Consider the following 11351-nt stretch of genomic DNA (forward strand, 5'->3'; position numbering starts at 1 on the left):
TTGGCAAAAATTTAGGTGCTAATACCCAGTGTCAGCCAAAGTGTGAGGCAGCATCAAGGGCGCCACCAGCCTAGACAGGTGCAAACGTTTCCAGGATTTTGACCCCTTTCGAAATGTAAAATGAAAAAAACAAGTGTACAAATGTGCATATTCTTAGATTAGCAATTCTACTTTCGGAATTGCACTGAAGTCATCCTGCACACGTGGAGCTAAGATATTATACAGACATTTTAGTTGTGCATTGCTTGCACAACTAAAAAACACATATTATTTGTTTTAAAAACTGGGATCTTGCTTGTCTATCCCCTTGATAGCCATTAGTACTGCTCACCATGATTCCTTGTTTTTCTCCATTAGAGCACATTGCAGGAAAACCCTTCCTCACTCACTGTTTAAGGCTAGGCATGGCCATATGATTTAGGTAGCCAGTGCAATGTGAGAACTGGCTTGTCTCATATATTTGGGTGGAAGCATCTCACTGCCAGCACAAGAGTCTCAAAGGCCCTCTTCTTTGTCTTGGTGCTCATGTATTGAAGAGAATGTGCGTCACTGAGCCAACATACAGAATACAACTGCGCTAGGGAGTTACCTGGACCTGTAACAAAATTTACGTGAATGAGAAATAAAACTGAAGTTTTAAGCACTGAACTTTTTTTTTTCAACAATATTACCTAGAGTATTCTGACTAACATATTGGGTTTGGCCAAAAAGTTTGTTTGGCTTTTTCCCATAAGATGGCTCTAGTGGCGCTTAGCCAACTTTAACTTCACTCAAAACAATTTTGTTAGATTGTATTGTTACAGCTGTCACGTCAGCACGCATTTTTTAAAAATAAAAATTGGTGAATTTTTGTGTAGCTGTTTTAATATTAAAGATGGAAGAAAATAAGCAACATTTGTGGCATATTATGCTTTGTTATTTCAAGAACAGTAAAAGCACAACTGAAACACAAAAAAGTTGTGCAGTGTATGGAGAAGGTGCTGCGACTGATCGAACGTGTCAAAAGTGGTTTGAGACGTTTCATGCTGGGGATTTCCCGTGGTTTAGAGCCATCAAATCGAGACATTAATTGGGAATATTCAATGTTATACCACACAGGAGATAGCCAACCTACTCAAAATATCAAAATCAATAAAGTTTTTGGAGAAAATGAAATATGTGTCTTTTATTTTACAGAAAAAAAAGTATGGACTTTTGGTCAATCCAAGCATCACACTACAATGAAAGAACACCATAAAAATGTTTGCACATCACATATCTGATAAGGTATTTGTATCCAGAATGTACAAATAATTCTTGCAATTCAAAAATAAAACAATACAATTTTAAAATAGACAAAAACTGAATAGACGTTTAATCAGAGAAGATGCATTAATGGATAACATACTCATGACAATATGCTCAATATCATTAGTCATTAAAGAAGTGTAAATTAAAGCCACTCCACATTAAAGTAGCTGTAATAAAAAAGACAGATCACAAAAATTGTCAAGAATATGGAGAAATGAGAACTCTCATACATCATACATGGTGGGAAAGTAAAATGTTACAGTCACCCTTTAAACATTTCAGCAGTTTCTTGAAAGGTTAAGGATAAATTAACTATATGACCAAGAAGTTCACTCTTAGATACCTAACCAAGAGAAATGAAAACATGCCCCAACAAAGACTTACATGCAAATGCTCATAACATTATATTATACATAATAGTCAAGAAGTGGAAATAACCCAAATGGCCATCGATTGCTTAAAGGATAAGCCAAATGCAGTATATGTACACAGTATATACAATGTAACACTATTAAGCAATAAAAAGGGGTGAAATAGTAATACATGCTACAAGAATGAAGTTCAAAACATCATGTTACATGAAAGACCCAAAGGCCATCTATTGTACAATGCCATTTAGCCAGAAAAGTCAAGTATATGAAGAAAAAGTAGAAAAGCGGTGGCTTGGGCTGCAGGCGGGAACAAAGATGAACTCGGGGTGAACAGGAGCGCCGTAGTCCAGGCGGCATGCTCTCTAGGGAATGATGAGAGGTCTGGTATTGGTAGGGAACGCAGGTCTACGCATCTGCCATTGAACCACATGCAGAGCAACCCTTCACCATGTCTGTGCCAGCTCTTCCAACTTGTATGTGCTGACAGGGACACGCTACCTTGAAATGTGATAACTTGGCGTATTGAATATTTAAAGCAAAAGGAATATGAGAAACGGCATGTGCAAGAAGGACTGTCTGTACTTTCCCGAAACAAGTCGTAAAACCCTCCGGTGAGAAGTGCCCTCCCTTAACCCAGAGGGAGAGCGGATCTTTGTCTCCAACTACGGAGGGACACAGAGCGCAACCTGCACAAGCAGGCCTTGCTAAGTGTCCCCGAGTTCACTACACTTTGATACCCTGTCCTGTCAGTTTCCACTTTCTATGACTTCGCACTCTGCACCAACCCCAGCATGAAAACACTCAGGTTTAACCACTTATTTGGGTTTTCATTTCGTTAGGAAGGCTCTGGTGTGATATAAAATTTATCTTAAATAAGTTTGTATGCTTTTCTCCTGTTAATCTCTTTTTGTCAGTTTAATTTCCAGATCCAGCCACAGATTCTAGAACGGCTGAGGAAAACTTCTTCCTCCCCCAGAGTGCCAAAATGCACTAGAAAGAGCACGACTCCAAATGCAACCAAAATAATTCTAGCAGCTTATCACTGAAACTACATCCAAAAAATATATATATATTTTAATCCAATAGCCCCAGTCATGCGGCCTCATACCTCACTGTAGTTGTGTCTGTCTTACAGCTTAAGTAAAATCCAATTGGTCATCATTTTCCTGAATGTGTTAAATTTGTGATACCAAAAAGCAAAACCACACCAATTACCCATATCTTGATAACAATTTATTTTTATAAATGGTGACATACATTGAGAAGATTTCTAAAACTAAGATAAAAAGAAAAAATGTTAAAGGAGTAATGCCCAATGCTGAAAGGGATGAATGACACAGCCCTTCACTAGACTCTTAATAAAAGCACAGACCAATTTCTACCTCTCTAGAAAGCAATTGCAGCCACAGGTGTTAAGATCCTTAAAAGAACTGGTATCCCTTAACCTGTCAGCTTAGCTGAAATAGGGTCAGAACTGCAAATAAAGCTGTGTACACTAAGATAACACAAGGGCTTATGAATATCATAGCACATATAATGCAAAAAAGTTGGAAATAACCTTAATGACCAACAATAGGGAAATAATAACATGGGGTATAATCACAAGATGAAATGTGATATGACTGCGGGGGAAAAAAAAGATTGGAAGGAAGGACATAAAATGCTTTACCATTATCTCCAAGGGGAGAGTTTTGGTGATTTTTATTATCTTCATTATACTTTGTATATTTTTCAAGAATGAGTATCTTTTCTTTTTGAATACCAACTGGATAGCATAATATTATTCATTCTACGGTTTTGGCTTTCTGCCTTCCAAGCATATTGTAGGATTGAACATCCAAGCTCCGCTATTGTTGGCCAGAGTCATATACTTAGTTCTGGTTGAGTTATGAATGGAAAGGACATTTCTGGACCAGGAATTTCACTGCCAGTTCAAAACTCTTCAAAGTTCGTCCCTGCAGCCTGGCGTCATGACCAAGATGATGCTGCAGTTAGCCTGGCCCCTGAGTGTCTATCGTGAGCATTTTGTTTGTTGCCTATCATGGACATGCAGCCTGAGCAAGGAGTCAACTTCGGTTGTCTGGGATCTCTGAAATTTAAAGATAATTTGTCACATTGGTGGCACATAGTCTATCCTGATTGATACATAAATTAGTATTCTGAATGGGAGTATTTTAACAGCCAAAGGATGGGAATGGGGGTCACAATGTAAAATACTGCACGGCTTTGGCTTAAGAACCAATTAGGAGGTAATTAGAATAGAATTACCAGAGATTACAGCTAATGATCCATATTATATATCAGAAAAACAGTTGGTAAAACTTACACATGATAGCTTGGAAGGCAGATAATGTACCTAATTAGTTTGTGGGGTTTGGGGGTTTTTTTTTGAAAGATGTGTGAACAACAAAACTAGTTGTGTTACCAAAGTAAATGGGTTTGTTTGCCAATGTTGCATTCACCAACCGCAAGAGAACAAATGTCGGAGATTTTCGGGGTTCCAAAGATGTTACTTTATTGGCCAAGTTTAACCTGCGCAGGGGCGAACTCTCCAAAGTGTCCAGAGACACGGTGCCCGCAAGGGCTGCAAATGAGAGTCGCGCCAAACGCTTACAGGCTTAGGGTTTTAAGGAGGCGCGCAAGCAAGCTGGATACAGAAGCAGATGTGGCGGTTAGCGGTTGGCTCAGGGGCATAATAGGGTCACTGATTATTGGTGAGTTAACTCGTGCACTGGCTCGTGCTCCTTTACTTGATTGGTCAGTTAAGCTCGTGCACAGGGGCAAAATTTCCCTCCTTAGTGACTGTCCAGATGGCTATCTGCTTGACTAACCTTGTTGCTCTTACACCACATCCTGGAACACACCCTGCTCTTCGGGTGTGTCCCGGAGCCTCTTTGCGTTAGTTAGTAAAACACCTTTTGCTTCCTTACAGCTATGTTCTGGCTAGTTCCCCTTTGCCCTCAACACCTACACACATCAAAGCCCACTAAAATGCCAACAGAGTTTGCAGCAAAGAAGGTAAAGGTTTATTCAAGAAAATCATGCCAAGCCCAGAGACACAGGTGAGCTTGCCTAAGACTTGGCTCCTCAATGGCTTCCAAGGGATCGATTATAAAGGGGAAAAATCATGGGTTACAGTAGCTAAGGGAGTGGGGGTTCTGGGCTCTGCTGATTGGTCAGGGCCGGGAATAGCTGGTCATTGTGTTATTTAGTAGCAAGGAATGAGCAGCCTGAGGGGAAACAAAGGCAGGGCCCTCGCCATTACATCCTAACAAAGAATTCAATAGAAGAGGCTGGAAGCAAAGGAAGATACTCTCACTCATTGACCCAGCAGCCCTGAGCCTTGTCTGATAAGATTACCAGGCATTCTGAATGACACAAGCAAAACTGTAATGGTGCAGGAAGGTGGCGAGCCCTTGAAAGTCTGCATTTATCATCTCCACCAGCTTGGAAAAGGAAAACCTTGAGACTGTGTGTTTATCCCAAGGCCTGGAAGGGGAAAGGGCAGGAGGGTCCATAGTGCCCAAAGAAAAGGCCTATAAAGTAGCTTGGATTAACTGCCTTCCTCTTGTCACATATACAAAATGAACAAATGGAGTCTGGAGCAAGATAAGGATTCAGGCTAACAGACCCGCACACATACCTATGTTTGGGTAGTCACATCTCCCTGGGGAAAGCTGGCACCACATTTACCCGTCAATCAATATGTAAACGTCTTCACCCCCATCCACCAATATATAAGTCCTTAGAACAAAGGGCTCACTCTCGGCTTTCTTGCCACAAGGCAGAGGGTGTTTCCTGGCCCTCCAGCCCCTGGCCGCTCTCTCTGGCCAGCAGGCCTGTCGCAGTCTGGGTGCTGTCCACCTGGCCCCTGGCCACTCTGTTCTTGCTACCCTTCCTTTTGCTCTCCCATTAGAGCTCAGCACTAATAAACTTCGCCTGCACGCTAATAGGATTGCTGATCTGTAATTCTTTACTGCGTGAACAAGAAGAACCTGGTTTCTTTTGTAACAATTGTTACCAGGTCCAAATGTCAGTCTTGGTAGAGTTCTTTCTGATTTCACGAGGCTGTGGTCAGTGAGGTCCTCTGCTTTCATAGGCCTCGGGCTGAAACACAACTGAGGTCAAGATGTCATTTTTAGTTTGGCCAAAACTCCGTCCTGAGGCTTTATTCTAAGACAGCTTGATATTGACCAGAACCTGACGCCCTAAGTAAGGACTCAATGATTAGGGGAGTGAACGTGAAGTATGTGCAAAGGGGGAAGGATCTGGCTGAAAGGATGCGAGTGAGTCATAGTGCTATTTAGGCTGGACAACTAGCCTGAAGTAAGGAAAAGGTCATATTAAACAACAGAAGTTCCTGTTAGGTTACAGGAGCGTATATCTGCTATTATTGGGAGCATTCGACAAGGTATTTAAGAAAGAAATGAGTTTATAATTGGCCATTTTGAGAGCAGAAATGAAAGGAAATGAAGTCCAGGAATACAGGAATTCGTAGCGGTGAAGAAACAACATTTTTCATTCTCAAATGAAAAAATTGAGAAGACCCTTAGTAACAGAGGCTGCCTTCTGGCAAGGATCAGATCAATGTTTAAATCAAGGTTCAAATCTCTGAACAGAGTAAAGTCCCTCAAAACAAACAAACAAACAAACAAACAAAACAATTGAACTGCAATTTGACAAACTGGCTTAGGAAAAAGAAACTAAAACTCACTATCGACTCAAAGTACCACAATTTAGTGAAGAGAGCGAGAGAAGAACAGGGCCAAGAAAACAGAATTATAGTAACTTTAAAAAGGAAGTCCAGGCTCTGACCAGGGTGTCTCAGTGGGTTGGAGCATCATCCTGTTAACCAAAAGGCCGAAGGTACGATCCCAATCCCAGTCCGGGCACAAACCTAGGTTGTGGTTCTATCCCTGGTCAGGGTATGTACGTGAGGTGACCATTGATGTTTCCCTCTCATACTGATGTTTCTCTCCCTCTCTCCCTCTCTCTCTCCTCTTCATCTCTCTCCAAAAGACAATGGAAAAATGTCCTTGAGTGTTAAAAAAAATTTAAAGGTAAATCCAGAAAAAAACTGTGGGTGCGGCTGTTAGCACAGGTAAATTGATCGGAATAAAAGAGATAAGTAGCTTATCCTGGCCAGATAGTTCAGTTGGTTAGAGAGCTGTCTCAACACGCCTAGGTTGCAGGTTCAATCTCTGGTCAGGGCACATACAAGAATCAACCAATGAACTTCTGGTAAACACTGTTTGCCTTCTCACACAACCACATCAAAATTACATCTAAACTATAGAACAACCATCACTCAGAAGCATCAGAGATCAAGGTGAAAGGAAATATGACAGCTACAGTGTAAAGAAATCCCATCCATCCAGACTGGTAGGAACGAAAGAAACACAGAAACATGGGACAGGCTGGGCCCACACCCATGTGTGGTGGACAAAAATTCAGGAGAGATATCTCAGGAGCAAGGGGTTCCAGCCCCACACAAAGGCCCCCAGCCCAGGGTTCCAGTGCCAGGAAAATAAGTCCTTATAACTTCTGGCTGCAAAAACCAATGGAGATTGATCAGTGGAAGAAAGTTCTCAATCCTCAAGCAATTTCTCTTAAAGAACCCACACATGAACTTACTCAGACTCACTCTCTCTGCGCTCCAGCGCCCAGGTAACCGCTTGAAAGGCACCAGTGGCATACAGGGAGGAACTGAAGTGTCTGGCATCAGGGCAAGAGCTGGGGGACAGCTTTCTCCCAGACAGAATGGCCAGCAAAAGCCATTGTTATTTTTCTGAACCCTCCCCCAACAGAGCCACAGAGCTTGCAGGTGGGTACCATGTCTGAGGCTCCATCAACCCAGCTAACACTGTTTGCCCTGCCCTGATGATTCTGAGGCTCTGCCCCACCCAATATATGGGCCCACCCAAGCTGTTAACAGTGGCTTTTCCACATGAATGGCTTGTCAGAACTTCCCAGACAAAAAAAAACTAAAGGACTTCATCATCACCAAACCATTATTATATGAAATGTTCAAGGGACTTATTTCAAAAAAGATCAAAACTATAAGCAATAAATTGGCAGTAAATACATATCTATCAATAATTGAGTCTAGCCCTGGCTGGTGTAGCTCAGTGGATTGAGCATGAGCCTGTGAACCAGAGGATTGCCGTTCGATTCCCAGTCAGGGCACATGCCTGGGTTGCAGTCTAGTTCCCAGCAGGGGATGCACGAGAGGCAACCATACATTGATATTTCTCTCCCTTTCTCCTTCCTTTCCCCTCTAAAGATAAATAAATAAAATCTTTTTAAAAAACTGAAAAAAAGATGAAGTGGTTAAGAATAAGTAATTAAAAAAATAATTGAGTCTAGAAAACAAACTAAGCACATAGGAACAGAGACAGTATCGTGGATACAGAGAGGGTTTTGATGGTTACCAGATGGTAGAGGAATTTGGGGAAATGGGTGAAGAGGTGAGGGAATTAAAAAGTACACATTGGTAGTCAGAGAATAGCCTTGGGGATGTAAAGTACAGCATAGGAAATTGAGTAGAAAAAGAGCTTACTCACATGACCCATGAACATAACCATGTGTGGAGGCTACTTTCCTCACAAGTCCCCCCATGTGCCACAGATGAGAGTAACCATGACAGAGACATGATGTGATCTGCTTGGGGAGGAGAGGTGGCCAGTTTCCCAGAGGAAAAAGGCCTTGAGCAGTGGCCAGTTTCTCAGGGGAAAAAGGGCATTGAGCCCCTTCCTCTAAGGGCTTTTATTGGGTTGTAACACACAGGAATACAGGGAGGCAAGGATCAAACAGTAGATAACATTTCAAAGAAATCTGAGGGCTTAGTCCCAGTCAGACTCTGTCAGGAAGAGTTTTAGGGTTTCCTGCTCAAACCCTTAACATGTGAATGAAAGCACTCTTAGCAGAGCAGATTTCACAGGTTTATCAGGAAGACTTTGTGATGCCAGATTTTCCCCCAGGACACACTCTAGCAAGGCAAGGAGCTGCACCTTTCCCCATTGGGTATTCAGGCTTAAGGGGATTAGAGTCAGGAAGCACTTCTCCCAGAGTACATGGGGACTAGGGCTTTGTCAAAGCTGGGGGGCAAGAGGGCATTGCTCCCTCTTTGTCCCAGCCCCCCCCCAAGTCCTTCCATGACGGCTTCCCAAGTGATCATGTCTGGCCTAGGTTGCCCCTCCTCTGAGGGGTCTTACCCGTCAAGGACTTCCAGCCATGCTTTGGGGGCAGGGAAAAAAACTGAGGCAGCATTTGCTACCAGAGACAAGCTTTTGTCTCCTTTGGCTCACATTCCAGAGGTCGCTCACTCATCCTTAGCCACAGGGGATAGAGAGTTACAATTCCTAAAACCAGGCAGAGCAGTCCACAACAACCATGAACAAAGGGTGGGGATTGCCTGAGGGACTGGGTGGTGCTGGGCGGAGGGTGATAAAGGGAAAAATTGGGACAAGTGTAATAGTATAATCAATAAAATATAACTTAAAAAAAGAATCAACTAATGACTGCATCAATAAGTGAAGCAAATCAACGCCCCCCTTTCTTCTCTAAAATAAGTATCTTTTTTAATTACAAAAATCATAATGTAATAGGGTGCAGCCAGGGACCCCCAAATGAAAGATTTGAAATGAGGTCCAGAACTTGGGGTGTCCAAGAAATATAAAGCTACAGGATATTCCCACCCCCACAAGTCTGGACTGAGGGAAGGGACCTTTGGAGCAGGACCATTGAAAGTTATTTTGCGTATCAATACTTGGCCAGCTTCATACCTGATATGCACATGGTTGTAAATGGTTGTTTTATATATCTGTAACAGCTGGCTAGCTTCAAGGATATGGAGAGATTGGCATAACTTTAGCCCCTGCTATAAATGGGAGGCAGCTCCCCTTTACAGGGCTTGTGTGAGAGATCGAAGATGGTCCGCTCCATACCAGGGGGCCACACCTGCCTGGACTCACCAAGGCAGACCAGAAAGGCTGAAAAAAATATGGGAGTGCTGGCAGGTGTGGCCAGTTCTGGGAGGAGTGGGAAATGGGGTTACAGAGGAAGATTTGAGCCAGGATGTAACCCCAGGCATGGCAGCCATGCACGGGGCTAACCCTGCGGTTTTGGAGCACAGAAGGGGGGCGGGGGGAGGGCTCCTTTAACCACACAGCTTAGAAAGCAGTAAAGCAAAATATAGCAACCATGTGTTACAGAAAAATGAAGCGACCAGACACCTAGGGTTCAGGAGCACGATCTTTATTTACGGGCACGGGCCCAGAGGAGAGTGATCTCCAAATTCTGAGCCCCGAACAAAGGGCTCTTGGGGATTTTATAACCTGTAGGACCTTCCTGTCTACATAGCGGAAGCAGGTTACAGAAGTGGAATGCGGAAGTCATGTCTATCTCCTTATGTGGAGCCTGCAGGACCCTCTTATCTACAGGGCAGAAGCAAGTCACAGAAGCGGAATGCGGAAGTTAGGTTCTCCTACAGGGCGTTCTTAGGCTAGGGGAAAAGCGGCTTTTCTCTATCCATGCAGAGCTCTCTCTTAGCAGTTTGGGAGAATGCCGGAGAGACACTGCGGGAAGGAAAGGGGTGAAAGGACTCTTGCTGATGGGCCATGGGAAGGTGCCACGTGGGTCTGGATTAAGAACTGGAGATCCCAGCAATAGAGCTGACGGTGCTGGGAACTGTGAGAGGCTTGCCACGGATTACTGGGAAGAACCTGGACCTAGCCAAGCTGCGGACTTCTATTTTTTCCTGAGATACAGTACCTCTGACTGGCCTAACTGGGCAGAAGGGAAAGAATGTGTGTGTTTGAAGGGACTTTGGGATTTTAACAAAGACATTAAGTCATTACTCTAAGTCTGTATAACTTTTGAATGAACAGTTCCTTCCCTTTTCACCAAACTCTGGCATTGAGAGCCATAATCTCTTGGTGGTGGACAAAGAATCCACCGTGACAGAGGGACCCCATAACTCCCTGGTCTATTCTGTAACAATAAGAAGCCTATTTATTTGAATTGCACTAGCTAACTATCCAGCAGGCAGAGTAAAGAGACTGACTATGCAAAACTTCAAAACCTTTGGTCACAAACATTGATCATAGGAAGTATAATGAGTAAGTACTTAGTGAGGAAGCTTTTTGGCCTCGAAGAAAGATACACTTTGAATGTCCATTCTAGACATGTCCAAGCAGAGCAAGGAGAAAAGAATCATCCAGGAGCTGTAACAATGAGCAAGAGAACTTCCAGCGAGTGGAATCACAGCCTAGTCAAAATTCCACATCCAGGAGATATGGATTCCATGTCCACTCAATGCAACTGCAGAATGACCTTGACTCTGTAACTGCTATGTGTCCCATTTGGACCCTTTCCAGATGCGATACAGTCTACTGCAGTTATTTGGTTACAGTTCCACCACTGTATATTGGGGGATTTCTGGGTAAAAGAGAACATTCAGACCTGATACAGAAACTACCATATATCACCTAAAGTTCATGCATTTTTAAAATATTTTATTTATTTATTTATTTCTAGAGGGGAAGGGAAGGAGAGAAGGAGAGAAATATCAATGTATGGTTGCCTCTCGTGAGTCCCCTGCTGGGAACTGGCCTGCAGGGAACTGGCCTGCAACCCAGGCATGTGCCCTGACTGGGAATCGAACTGCAATCGTGCGGTTCGCAGGCCCAT

This window comes from Sturnira hondurensis, unplaced genomic scaffold (genome assembly GCF_014824575.4).
Source record: "Sturnira hondurensis isolate 20B ecotype Veracruz unplaced genomic scaffold, ASM1482457v3 Scaffold0019428, whole genome shotgun sequence".
Taxonomy (NCBI): domain Eukaryota; kingdom Metazoa; phylum Chordata; class Mammalia; order Chiroptera; family Phyllostomidae; genus Sturnira; species Sturnira hondurensis.